Raw genomic sequence first — 15,400 nt, forward strand, 5'->3', positions numbered from 1 at the left:
TCTGCTTGTATCAGCAATGGTACTTTAGACGATCAAACTTAATCACTTTGCACTCTGTACTACTCTATGTATTATAATTTTTTACCGGTGTATGCATGGCTTCCCTGCTCCTGAACCGATGTTTCACGTGAAAATCGACACCCTTGTCCAAGTTATAATCATTTTCTCCACCCCAATACTGCACAGTTGATACTTCTACATTGCATCAAGGTCCATTGTGTGATAATGACTACAAAGACTAAGAATTTGGGTACAGAGAATGACATCAACAAAAGAAACTTGTGTCTCATTAGGGTTTCGATAGTAATCTTCTCCTCTTCATCATTACCACTAGATGCATTGATCTCATTGATGTGCTCCTCATCTAACTTGGAGTCCTCCTCTATATGATCACTTGGAGTAGGATGATGCAAAGGAAGAGCTACTATTGGTGGATCTAGATGCATGGAAATTGGCAGGCATGCACCTAGCCAACAGCCCAACAATATCATAGACCTCAGCATACAACTCTATGGTTTGCTGGGATATAATTCTCACATGTATGTTGAACATTAGGTGCACATGATCGTTGCGTAGAAAAAATCTTATATCGGAATTGTCGGTTGTCCAGTATTGTAAGAAACCTGTACCCGAGATTCCTAATCTCTTTCTGACAAAGTTTCCTAAGATATTCATTAGTATTAGATTCTTCAATTTGTGAAAGGTATCCACACATCGTGTACACAACAATATAGGGTTAGAACATTCAAATAAAACCCCATCATTAGCTTTTCTAAGAGATGCATTTGGGTAAACACTAAATTTATAATCGCCACTAACCATTTTATAAGAATGTTATAAGGGAATAAGAATAACAAAACAATTTCATATGTTTAAGACTGAATGGATTTATTTATTTAGTGAATGGTTCTGTACTTATCATATTGACACAGACAATGAGAAGATTTACAAACAAATTTTTTTTACCCTGCCAATGAAATATGCTTTACAATAAAAAATATAAATGTATCTCATGAGCAAAAGAGATGTGTATAATAAATTTTATTATTTATCTTTCTGATGGTGTATACGATATATAATTAAAATTATTTTGTTGTCAATGGCAACAAGATAAGTAATCGATTGCAACAATATAATTTTTTATAGAGAAAGTCTAGGGGGCCAGCACTTTTATTAAAATTTGGCCAGTACTTAACCATCAAAAGAAAAGTGAGTAATCACATACCATTGGATGTAATCTTACACCATTAAAAACACTATTGATGGCTAATTGATGCTTACAAATTACAAAACTTGCTGGCTGCCTTTTTTTTTTTTTTTGAAATGAGAAAGGGACATCTGCAAAGAGTAAAAATGATAAAGATCCTAGGGTTTGGAACAAAGAAGAGTATCAATACGTGGAGCTTGATTCTTTTTCTATCTTCGTCGAAAATCTGCTGAAAGATATATCAAAAAGAGAACTTTTTAATATGTTCAAATGGACAGGAAGAATCATCAACATATATCTATCACAAAAGAATAAAAATGGCCAGATATATCTGTTTGCTTTTGTACGGTACACTACTAAAAGAGGTACTTTGAAGGCTATTGCATACATGAATAGTATGGTGCTGAGAGGCAAAAAGTTGTTTGTTAGAGAAGCGAAGTATAGAAGGAGAGCTGTGGTGCAAAATATAAAGGACAAAGGAATAAAGGTGATCACTAGACACGATGTTGTAGGTTGCGATCCACAGACAGAGAGGGTAGGAGTAGCGGAAGAGAAAATGGTGAGGTAGCTGTCAGATGCACCTGTCAAAGATCCGGACAGTAATGGATGGAGAAAGAAGTTAGAAGTGCCGATAGCAAGTGAGAATGTCATCTGGCTATAAAGAAGTATTGTCGGAGGTACGAAGGCAGCGATTGATTTTAATTCACTTCAGTAGAAGATCCATAGGGACTGGCCAGGTGTGACGCAGGTAAGGGAGTTAGGGGCATATAAAGCAATGATAATGTTTGATACAGTACTTCGTGCTGAAGAAGCTTACACTTTTAGAATGAATGAATTATTAAAATTATTTTATATGGTATGGAGATGGGACAAGATTGAGAAAAGCGAGTCTAGAAGGGTTTGGTTGGAATGTTATGGGGTTCCATTACATGCATGGTCAAGGAACACTTTTCACAGAATAGGAGAGCTATAGGGCAAAGTGGTGGAATGTGATAAACTGACAAAATTGTGTAATTTATTCAGTGTGGGTAGAGTCCTAATTGATACGTGTGCTTTTGATATGATTAACGAATGGATTCACGTTACAATAGGTGCAAGTGGATTTGACGTCCTTGTAAAAGAAGTGGGTGGAGAGGTATATCAGGAGGAATGCCTTCGAAAGAGAAAGGAGGAGGCAGGAAACAAACACATGATGAACGGAAAAGAGATACAGCATGAACGGAGGGTGGCTGGTTAGGATCAGGCAGCAGTGTTGATGACGGTTGACCATAGAAATGCCGAACAAAAAAGGGACAGATTGGTAAATTCATGTCTAGTTTTAAACAAATGGAATCATAAAAATTCAAATTCCCCTCATGGGAACGGTAATCTCATGACATTAAAAGATAAGGAGGATTCACAGGGATCGTATGAAATTAATAAGATTGACTCGGAGGAAAACAGTTTCAAATGTTTATGAAGGATATGATTGCTAAAGATATGGTTATACAAGGAATGCGAGTGGGCCGGGAGTTAATAGGCCTAATAGGATTATTATGAGACAAGATGGTGGGATGATGGAGAGGGATCGAGGGACTAGGCCAACGGTTGGACTCCCTAACTGGGTTGGGTCTAACCCAGGCCCAATGCTGACCCGGCAAGAACTGGTGAACCTGATTCAGGATGGGGAGAGCACGGCGCCTCTAGCCTTGGGTAGGGAAGATGCTGGGATGCAGAACAGGGGAGAGGAAGCCTGTCGACAGGACGCGTCAAAGGTGAGGGAGCCGTGTGCAAGGCCAACCCGGCAAGGGCGGAAGCCAGCGACTGTGCGCAATGATCATGGACGCATGGGTGGCGCAAAAGGAAACATGTGAAACTGTGTGGATGGCGGCTGTGGACTGCGATGCAAGCGGGAGGTTGGTGCAAGGGAGGCGGTATCGAACGGGACTGATGAAGGGATGAGCACTGCCGTTGAAGCCACTCATGAGGAGAGAGAACAACGACAGAAGAGGAAAGAGACGACCATGATTATAGAAACTGAACAAGCTCTATGGACCTACTGCAACTCGAGTGATACCAGGAGGACGCGGACGGCAAAAAATGTGGGCTAGGGTAATGTTGATGGCGTACTCAGAAACTGCAATGCACCAGAGGCCGAACGACATCCAGGAGGTAAGTTAGGATTGTAACTGGAGGAGGGGGAATCTGGATGGATGTATCGGCTCGGGGTAATGGTAACGGACATGAGGAAGAACACGAGAATGGCACAGAATCAGGCTCAGAGATGGAGGATGGCTCGGATGGTAGTAGAAAACTAAACACTAAAGAACAGAGGCTGACTTAGGAAGAGGATATGGCTGAGAACAAAGATGATTGGAAATTAGCTGTAGAGTCAGGTGCTCATTGCAGTGATGAGGATGATATTATGGCGATTTTGTAGGAGCAGAATGAAGTAATTACTATGAAACTACTACATGCTAAGCAAAAAGAAAAAGTTCGAAGAAGCTGGCCAAAATATCGTAAATAGGTGTGTAAAAATTTGGTTAAATGATTTTTAGTTCTTGGAATATAAGGGGGTTGGGAGGTGCTGCAAAAGTTAGTATGCTAAAGAATTTTAAAAATAAATTTAGGCTGAAAATGTTGGGTTTGGTAGAAACAAAGAAAGAGGTACTGACTAAATTTGATGTTGTTTGTATTTGGGGAAGTGACAGAGCATGTTGGGAGTTCGTAGGTTCTATTGGGTCTTCTGGAGGATTGTTGCTAATATGGAATGAAATGGCCTTTAAACTATATAATTGCTATAAAGGAGATAGATGGCTATGTTTAGAAAGGGTTATGGTAAAAGATAACTTTCATTGTGCTATTTCTTTAGTGTATGGACCGCATGAGAGAGCTAAGAAAATCTCCATGTGGGAAGAGTTAAGTTATATTGCAAGATTGTGTCAGGTGCCGTTCTGTTTTTTGGGGCACTTTAATGAAATTTTGCATTTAGATGAAAGGAAAGGAGCGACTACATTATCAGTGTCTGCGACAGAGTTTAGAACATGGATAAATGATATGGAGTTGGTCGATTTGGCACTTAATGATCATAAGTATACATGGTTTAGGGGACAGTCGTTCAGTCGTATTGATAGGAGCTTGGTTTCCTTAGGGTGGCTTGATGTGTGCCCGGAGATGCGTCTAAGAAGTGGTCCAAGAGGTTTATCAGATCACTGCCCTTTGATCATGGAAGACATCAGAAGGTTTGATGGTCCAAGACCTTTCCATAGCTTGGACTTGTGGTTCACGCAGGAAGGGTTCTTGAGAATGGTGAAAAAAGAATAGAGGGAATTAGGAGATGTAGAATTCTTAGAAAAGATGAAAGCACTGTCAGAACCTTTACGCATATGGCATAAGCAGTATTTTGGGGATATGACTAAGCGGATAAAGAAATTTGAGGAAGAAATAAGGAAGGTGGATGATATGGTTAGTAGTCGACGGTATGATGGTACAATAGAAGCAAGGAGAAGGGCACTAGTGAGGTATTGTGAAAAGTGGCATATAAGGCAGGATTTGCTTTGGAAGCAAATGTCAAGGTCTAGGCATGCCACTGAGATGGATAGAAACACAAGGTACTTCTATAATATTGCTTCGGCAAGGAGAAGGAATAATAGGATTGAGGCTTTGGTGATTAATGGGAGGCTAGTGAGGAATCAAGCAAGAATCAAGATTATGATCCGGGACTTTTATAAACGTCTGTACCACCAGGAAGCATCCTGCATCCCCAAGGGTGAGCTTTAGGATGGATTAGTTAACCGTCTAGAGACGGAGGAAGCGAAAACTTTAGAGGCACTAGCATCAGTAGAGGAAGTGAAAGAGGCAGTTTGGAACTATGAATCTTCCAAGACTCCAGGTAGTGATGGATACAACATGAATTTTCTAAAAAAGTGTTGGAATGAGATTAGAACGGAATTCACTGCAGCTGTGATGAAATTTTTTGAGACAACAACATTGCCAACAGATGCTAATGTCACTTGGGTAGCATTGGCTCCGAAATTTGTTGGTGCTAAGGAGATAAAATATCTCAGACCTATTAGCATGGTTGGATGTACATATAAAGTTATCTCTAAACTGTTGACACGAAGAATGAGGAGTGTAATGCCAAGCTTAGTTGGGGAATCACAGAGTGCCTTTGTGAAGGGGAGAAAGATATATGATAGATCTTTAATTGCATGTGAAACTGTGTAATGGTTAATACTGAAGAAGAAGACTTCAACAATTATTAAACTGGACTTCCAAAAAGCCTATGACAAGGTTAAATGGTGCTTTGTTGATACTATGCTTGAGAAGATGGGCTTCGGAAGAACATAGATGGCGTGGGTAAAGGAGTGTGTTACATCGGCATGTATTTCTATTCTAATTAATGGATCACCATCCAAACCTTTCAAAATGAAGAGGGGGCTACGTCAAGGAGACCCATTATTGCCGTTTTTGTTTGTACTGGTGGTTGATGTGCTGAATAGGATGATTGGAGAGACGGTTAAAAATGGTCGAATATCTCCTCTATTAGTCGGTAGGGATAATATAGAGCTATCACACTTAAAATTTTCTGATGACACTAATTTATTCTGCCCGCCAGAGGAGGAGATAGTGAGAAACTATAAGAGACTTCACAGGTGCTTTGAAGTGATGTATGGATTGAGCATTAATTTCGAGAAGTCTAACTTGATACCAATAAACTGTAGCCAAGAGTGGGTTAACCAGATGTCTCAGCTACTAGGTTATCAGGTGGCATCTCTACCGGTGAGGTACCTTGGCATTATCCTAGGAGCGAATCCTCAGTTGGTAAAAAGCTGGAAGCCGGTTATTGATAAGATGGAAGAGAAACTCAACTTGTGGAAAGCAAAGGTTCATAGTAAGGCTGGAAAGCTGGTACTCATCAAGTCAGTAATCAACAATGTGCCTATCTATTACCTGAGTTTGTACAAGATGCCAAATGCGATTGCACGGAGAATTATCTCTTTGTAGAAGAGGTTCTTTTGGGGGAAGGATGATGGATGACCTGGTATGGCCCTAGTGAAGTGGGAGATGATCAAGGCACCAAAGAAGTTAGGAGGGTTGGGGGTGAGTGATGCGGTGGTCTGAAATACGGCATTATTGTTTAAATGGCGGTGGCGGTTCTGTAAGAAGGACTGTCCCCTATAGAAGAAGATTGTATGCTCTTGCAATATCTTGTGATGGTTTCAGTGGCTTAGAGAAGGAGGTTGAATCTTAGCCCCTTTTTAACTTCTGAACACTTGCTGGTCTTTGTAATACTTTCTGGAGACTTTTTTATTTTTGTCTCGTCCCTAGCCACGAGACTTTTCTTTTTGTCTCGTCACTTGGCACGAGATATTTTTCGGTTTTATCTCCTATGCAGCAGAAACAGAAATGGAGCAAAAGAGAGACAAAATTACACCCAGATATATCCTAGTTCAACTGCTAAGTGCAGTGCAGCCTACATCCAGTCTCCATCACAAAGATGATGGAATTTCACTATAATCATTCTTTGATTACAAGCACCAATTCTCCCTAGAAACTACCCTTCCTATCTGGGACAAGTCCAGAATCTAATCCCAAACTGAACTTGACTTTGTCACTGCCAAGATTTCAACTGTAAAGTGCTAACCCAACTTACAAGGGAATTCCCACAGAATCATGAAACACAACATAGATGAACAAAGGAACTCTAAGGACATCTATGGCTTTTTCTTTTAATTTTGCACTCTCTGTCTTTTTCCGCTCTATGGCTTTTTCATACAAACCTCACTATTTTCCTTTTTCCATGAGACTCAAGACATGACAAAATTAAACAAAAAAATACAAAACAGAATACATTGAAGGAGAAGAACTTCTATTAGCTCAGGTAGCTCTGAGAACTTTGTGCCTTGCACTCTCACACTTTCTCCTTGCTCCAAACCGTGGCTGTTCTCTATTTTTATAGAAGAGGGAAGCCTCCACATTTGAAGCCAAAAAACCAAGCCAACTTCTTCTTCTCCAAGAACAAAACCGGTTCGGCCAGAGAGAGAGAAGAGATAACCCATGCAAAACCCAACATGCAATTACCTCTAGTCCTTCCTTGGTCATCAATCTTCATCAATCCGAGCGCTTCATCCTTGGCTTGCTCTCCAAGTTGGATTTTTGGCCCTTGATGCTTCATGATGATGATAGCTTCATCTGCTCCACTTTTGCTTCCTCCCTCACGTAGCAACCCTAGCTACCTTCCGTGATAAGTGAACCCAAAAGCAGAGACAAGCCATCCCAAAGATCTTCTCCTTGCTGGCCGAATCTCCTTCAACCATTTTTGGTATGGAGAAGCCAAGATCTCATCACCATATCTTACCATAAGTGATAAGAATCTCAGCCACTACATTTTTTTATGTTTTCTTGCCATCATGGTGATGGTCTTTTTACTATCTCCTTCTTCTTCTTGTTGGTAGCTTGCTAATGCTTCCATGTTTCCTTATGGAAAATGACACAGAGAGAGAGAGAGAGAGAGAGAGAGAGAGAGAAGAAAGAGTAGAGAAAGAAAAAGGAAAAGCAAGGCTATGAGTATTATCAAAGATAAATTAATTAGGTGCGATTCTCCATGCTTTGTGTAGCAACGTGTAGACTTCCATCAAAGCCATCAAATCACTTTGCTTTTTCTCTTTCATGTTTCTAAGACAATTAATACAAGTTAAATGAATTTTGAAATCCAGCATGTGATAAAAATAGGTATCCGTTGCAAGCATTGCAACCTTTGCTTTCGTTTCTTTTAATTTTTGGACCAAGCATTGGATTGTGTAGCAACAATTATTAATATGGGCTTGTAGAAATAATAGTTCAATTTTAGCCCAAGTAATGTAACCATTAATTCAGCCATGTGGATCAAAGGATTTTTGTATCATTGCTGAATGTTAACTTTAATTTGGGCTTGCACCAGAATTCTTTTATTTTTGGCCCAATTAAAAGCCTGCATCACAAAATTATTAATTTAACAAATAAGAGTTAGAATCAATTTAATAATTTTGCAATTAATAAAATTAATAATGTTTAGTCATCACAAATTTAGAGTTTTCCAAACTCATCAATCTCCCCCTTGATGACAAACATTATTAAAATTGAAATGGAAAGAAATTTAAGATCTTGAGTAAAGAATACTCCCTTTGAAGATTTGTATCTCTCCCCCTTTCTACTTGTCACATGACTCCCCCTTAATATATACTTTCTTTACCAAGGGAAGTTCCATCCTGTAACAATTTTATCAAGCCTAAAGCAACAATGTTATTCAACATATTCAATGTAAGGTGTTGAATGGCTTGATTTATGAGCAGAATTGAATGATAATCAAAACTCATTTGTTATCAATAATTTGATTTTCTGCCCAATATATACAAAGCAATTGAGTACATATCAACCAAAAATATTTTTGATGCTTCAAGAAGTTGCTATTCAATCTATTCGAAAAATATTTTCCAATCAACGTATCAAAGCAAAATAATCAGAGCATAGAAAATATTTTAATCAAGCATGATCATCTCAAAACATGGCAATTATCAGAATTTATTTACATATCACAGCTACCAGAAATAAAATATTCTTAATCCAAAACACAACAATCATATTTACCAAGGTAAATCAAATGCTTCATACGCATCAAGCAGATCACCACAACAAGTAATTGAAATAAGGGTGATCATAAATCCACAAAGGATTTCATCCCCTATTTTCCCTGTTTGTCTTAATTTCAAATTTTTAGCCAAGTCTCCCCCTTTTGTCATCAATGGAGTCTTGCAAAATAAATGAAAACAACATAGAAAAGGCAGAATATTTGTTTTTCACCAAAACATAATGGTCCAGTCAGCACACATACATTTGAGCAAATGACAATCAAAGTTCAACTCAAAATTAATCCACTAACACAAAGTGCTCAAAACAGAGCCAGATCAGAGTATAAAACAGAGCAAAACAGGTCTGCAAAATAGTGCAACAAATCAATGAAACATAACAGTTTCAATTTTCAATTCAGCCTTTTTTTTTCTCCTCCCCTTTTTGTCATCAAGGAGGGACCCTGCAAAAAATGAGGAAAAAACAATGCAGTCCATAATAATTCAAGACAAGTGAAAATAGTTCCTAGAATCAAGGGATGAGGAAAGGATAAAGATTTAATTTGACAACTTTCAAAAAAATGAGAAACGGGTCAGAGTGAGGTCAAAGAGATTTAGTGGGGCCCAAAATAATTAACTTCAGTTCAGTCTCCCCCTGTATCATGACCCGTTCAACACATCCTGAAATTTGTCTCCTGCTTTCCTACGAGACAAAAATAAACAGAATCAAAAAAATTCACAAATTCTCAACAGAACTTAATTCTATCATTCCCAAACTATTTCTCAAGGTGCAGAATCTGTCTTCACAGAGGGGCTTAGTGAAAATATCCGCAAGTTGATCTTCGGATTTTACAAATTAAATATCAATAGTTTCCTTTTACATATGTTCTCTAATGAAATGATATTTTATTTCAATGTGCTTTGTTCTTGGGTGCAAAACAGAATTTTTTGAAATATTTATGGCACTCATGTTGTCACAGAACAAGGGTATACTATTGATCTTTAATTTGTAATCCTCTAATTGTGTTTTTAACTATATTAATTATGAACAACAAGCAGAGGCAGAGATATATTCAGCTTCAGCTGTGGATAGGGCCACGGTTGCTTTTTTTTGCTTGGCCACATGTTGAGTGATCTCCCAAGGAAACAACACATGCCGGATGTGCTTCTTTTATCCACCATATCTCCCGCATAATCTGCATCACAAAACCCTACTGCACAAAAATCATCAGATTTTGGATACCATAAGCCATAATCACTAGTTCCCTTAATGTATCTAATGATGTGCTTAACGGCTGAAAGATGGGATTCTTTTGGGTGAGATTGAAACCTTGAGCATACACCCACACTTTGAACAATATCCGGTCTAGAGGAGGTAAGGTACATGAGTGAACCTATCATTCCTCTATACCTTGTTTCATCCACATCTTTCCCATTATCATCTTTTTCAAGTTTAGTGTTAGGATGCATTGGTGTTCCCATTGATTTAGAATTTTCTAGGCCAAATTTCTTGATTAGTTCTAGTGTATACTTTCCTTGGTGAATAAAGGTGCCACTAGGAGTTTGTTTAATTTGGAGACCAAGAAAGAAGGTTAGTTCTTCCATTAAACTCATTTCAAACTCACTAGTCATGAGTTTTCCAGACTCTTCACACAAGGACTCATTGGCCAAACCAAACACAATGTCATCAACATAAACTTGAACTAGGAGTATATCATCATTAGATGCTTTAATAAATAAAGTAGTGTCAGTGGTACCTTTTGAAATTGATTTTCCAACAAGAAGGCACTAAGCCTTTCATACCAAGCTCTTGGAGATTGTCTAAGACCATAAAGAGCCTTAGATAGTTTAAAAACATGGTTTGGAAATTCTTTATCTTCAAAACTGGGGGGTTGTGCCACAAACACTTCTCTATCAATAAAGCCATTAAAAAAAGCACATTTTACATCCATTTGAAATATTTTAAAGCCCTTATGGGCAGTGTAGGCAAGAAGCAACCTAATTGCTTCCATTCTAGCTACCGGAGCAAAAGATTCATCAAAATCTATACACTCTTCTTGATCGTAACCTTGGGCCACTAGTCTAGCCTTGTTACGAACAACTTGTCCATCCTCACCAAGTTTATTTTTAAAACCCACTTAGTACCCGTTACCTTCTTACCATCCGGATGAGGTACTAGTGTCCAAACCTCATTCTTGTCGAATTGAGCAAGCTCTTCTTGCATGGCCTTCACCCATGATGGATCTTCAAGAGCTTGTTTGACATTGTTGGACTCCATTTGTGACAAGAGTGCAAAATTGCTTGTTTCGGATTGCCTTTTGGTTGAGGATCTTGTAGTTACTCCTTGAGGATAACCCCTCATGGACTTCCATTCTCTAGGCTTCCTTTGTGGTGTTGAGCTTTGATGAACTTTTGTGGGTCTCACTGTTTCAGTTTCTCTTGCTGGCTCAGGAGACAAAATGGAAATGCCTCCTCCATTCTGACGAGATAAAACTGGACTGGCAGATTCTTCATTTTCAGCAGACTTGGGATTTTCACCACTGGTTTCCTTGATAACTTCTTCACAATCTGTGTCATCATCTATCACAGTACTGAGAATTGAATTAGAATCACAAAAAGTCACATGTATGGATTCCTCTATGGTCCTATGTTCTTTGAGATAAATCCTATAGGCCTTGCTAGTAGTGAAATATCCAACAAACATTCCCTCGTATGATTTTGGATCAAATTTACCAATATTTTCTTTGTTGTTTAGCACAAAACATTTGCATCCAAAAACATGAAAATACTTAAGATTTGGAGGGGTTCCTTTCCATAGCTCATAAGGAGTTTTCTTTAACCCTTTTTCTAATAATGGTCCTATTCAAAATGTAACATGCTGTATTTACAGCTTCAGCCCATAGGAATTTTGGAACCTCATTTTCACATAACATAACCCTAGTCATCTCTTGAAGGCTTCTATTCATTCTTTCAACAACTATTTTGTTGAGGTGTTCTAGGGCATGAAAAATTATGAGCAATTCCAAAGTCATCACAGAATTTTTCAAAGTCTTGGTTTTCAAATTCCTTTCTGTGATCACTTCTCAAATGGGCCACTTTTAAATCTTTCTCATTTTGAATTTTCTTGCAAAGGGTTGAGAAAGTATGAAAAGCATCATTTTTATGAGCAAGAAAAAGTACCCAACCAAATCTAGAGTAATCGTCCACCACCACTAGACCATAGTGTTTACCTCCTAAACTTTGAGTTCTTGTTGGACCAAAAAATCAATATGTAACATCTCTAATGGCCTTTTGGTTGAAATTCCATCTTTTGGTTTAAAAGAAGATTTTACTTGTTTGCCTAATTGACAAGCATCACAATTGATGGTTTCAGTGGCTAAGAGAAGGGGGGTTGAATCTTAGTCCCTTTTTAACTTCTGAACACTTGCTGGTCTTTGTAATACTTTTTGGAGACTTTTTTATTTTTGTCTCGTCCCTAGCCACGAGACTTTTCTTTTTGTCTCGTCACTTGACATGAGATATTTTTCGGTTTTATCTCCTGTGTAGCAGAAACAGAAATAGAGTATAAGAGAGAGAAAATTACACCCAGATATATCCTGATTCAGCTGCTAAGTGCAGTGCAGCCTACATCCAGTCTCCATCACAAAGATGATGGAATTTCACTATAATCATTCTTTAATTACAAGCACCAATTCTCCCTAGGAACTACCCTTCCTATCTGGGACAAGTCCAGAATCTAATCCCAAACTGAACTTGACTTGGTCACTGCCAAGATTTCAATTGTAAAGTGTTAACCCAACTTACAAGGGGATTCCCACAGAATCATGAAACATAACATAGATGAACAAAGGAACTCTAAGGACATCTATGGCTTTTTCTTTTAATTTTGCACTCTCTGCCTTTTTTCGCTCTATGGCTTTTTTATACAAACCTCACTGTTTGCCTTTTTCCATGAGACTCAAGACATGACAAAATTAAACAGAAAAATACAAAACAGAATACATTGAAGGAGAAGAACTTCTGTTAGCTCAGGTAGCTCTGAGAACTCTGTGCCTTGCACTCTCACACTTTCTCCTTGCTCCAAATCGTGGCTGTTCTCTCTTTTTATAGAAGAGGGAAGCCTCCACATTTGAAGCTAAAAAACTAAGCCAACTTCTTCTTCTCCAAGAACAAAACCGGTTCGGCTAGAGAGAGAGAAGAGATAACACATGCAAAACTCAACATGCAATTACCTCTAGTCATTCCTTGGTCATCAATCTTCATCAATCCGAGCACTCCATCCTTGGCTTGCTCTCCAAGATGAATTTCTGGCCCTTGATGCTTCATGATGATGATAGCTTCATCTGTTCCACTTTTGCTTCCTCCCTTACGTAGCCACCCTAGCTACCTTCTGTGATGAGTGAACCCAAAAGCAGAGACAAGCCATCCCAAAGATCTTCTCCTTGCTGGCCGAATCTCCTTCAACCATTTTTGGTATAGAGAAGTCAAGATCTCATCACCATATCTTACCATAAGTGATAAGAATCTCAGCCACTATATTTTTTATGTTTTCTTGCCATCATGGTGATGGTCTTTTTACTAGCTCCTTCTTCTTCTTGTTGGTAGCTTGCTAATGCTTCCATGTTTCCTGATGGAAAATGACCGAGAGAGAGAGAGAGAAGAAAGAGTAGAGAAAGAGAAAAGAAAAGCAAACCTATGAGTATTATCAAAGATAAATTAATTAGGTGCGATTCTCCATGCTTTGTGTAGCAACGTGTAGACTTCCATCAAAGTCATCAAATCACTTTGCTTTTTCTCTTTCATGTTTCCAAGACAATTAATACAAGTTAAATGAATTTTGAAATTCAGCATGTGATAAAAATAGGTATCCGTTGCAAGCATTACAACCTTTACTTTCTTTTCTTTTAATTTTTGGACCAAGCATTGGATTGTGTAGCAACAATTATTAATATGGGCTTGTAGTAATAATAGTTCAATTTTGGCCTAAGTAATGTAACCATTAATTCAGCCATGTGGATCAAAGAATTTTTGTATCATTGCTGAATGTTAACTTTAATTTGGGCTTGCACCAGAATTCTTTTATTTTCGGCCCAATTAAAAACCTGCATCACAAAATTATTAATTTAACAAATAAGAGTTAGAATCAATTTAATAATTTTGCAATTAATAAAATTAATAATGTTTAGTCATCACAAATTTAGAGTTTTTAAAACTCATCATCTTGAACCTAAATCACTTGTTGTCAACTCAGACATTACTGAAGAGGGGCCCATGGAAAGACATATGTCAGGTGCAAATAAAGGAGCAACACGTCAGGCAAAAGATGATTGATAGGCTTACTATGGAAGTAGGAGATGGTCGATCCACCAAATTTTGGGAGGATACATGGCTCCAAGTGGGAAAATTAAAAGACTCCTTCCCGAGAATCTTCTTGATTTCAAACAAAAAAAGGATTAGTAATTAGGGATTGTGAGTTCTGGGATGGGATAGAGTGGGTGTGAAACTTTCAATGGAGAAGGAAACTACGACAATGGGAGACAGATACATTAAACCAGATGCTTCATGTCTTGCAATCTGTTAGATTGATAGCAGATGTGCAAGATAGAATGGTGTGGAAATTTGACAAGGAAGACGTTTATTCTACTAATTCATTTGTGCAGGTTTTGTAGGAAGAGACTTTGGACGAGGAGCTTCTGAGCTACAAGTTCACAAAAGAAATCTGGAAAGATTTAGTTCCGCCACGAGTGGAGTTGTTCTCCTAGTTTGTATTGTTAGGCCGAGTCAATATAAAGGACCAGCTTAGTAGACTAGAAATCCTACAACAGAATGATACTTTGTGCGTGTTGTGTAAGAAAGATGTTGAAAATATACAACATCTATTTATTACTTTTGAGTACTCTTGGCAAGTGTGGTGTGCTTGGATCTCGGCGTCTTTGGACAGGAGTGGATTGTCCTCGGTACTTTGAAAGAGCACTTTGAGAATTGGAGATCGGTCCCGATGAGAAAATAGATGCATAAGTATTGGTTAGTTGGGTTCTTTTCAATGATATGGATTATTTGTTTACGCAGAAACGATGTCATTTTTCACAGCAAGACAACAGGAATTAGAGACTGCATATAACAATCATTTTCATGTGCTACAGAGTGGTGTTGTAAATAACGTTTATGGCTATACCGGATCAGAGATGACATAGGAGTTGCTCGACTTTTATGATTTTATATTTGTCTTACTTGCTCCACCTGAATGTTGAGCTCTTACTTTCAAAAAAAATTTGCTGACTCTTTAGCACGCAGGTTGAATCAAATTGAGTAAGCTCAAATTAGGTATATCTAAAATAAGCACAACAATTTTATGTATATTGGATGTGTCATATTTTTATAAATTATTAGATTTTATTAAATATAAATCAAAAGCTACTATAAAATAAAAGTAATGATAACTGTAATAAATATAGAATACACTAGATATCACTAATACATAAATAAATATATTTTTTAATATATAATACTTTAATTGATAAACATAATCTTTTATTTTTAAATAATAAATATAAAATATATAAATACAAAACATATAAATCTTTTTTTATTTATATGTTTAGTTATC

The sequence above is a fragment of the Arachis duranensis genome, chromosome 8 (assembly GCF_000817695.3).
Source record: "Arachis duranensis cultivar V14167 chromosome 8, aradu.V14167.gnm2.J7QH, whole genome shotgun sequence".
NCBI classification, from domain to species: domain Eukaryota; kingdom Viridiplantae; phylum Streptophyta; class Magnoliopsida; order Fabales; family Fabaceae; genus Arachis; species Arachis duranensis.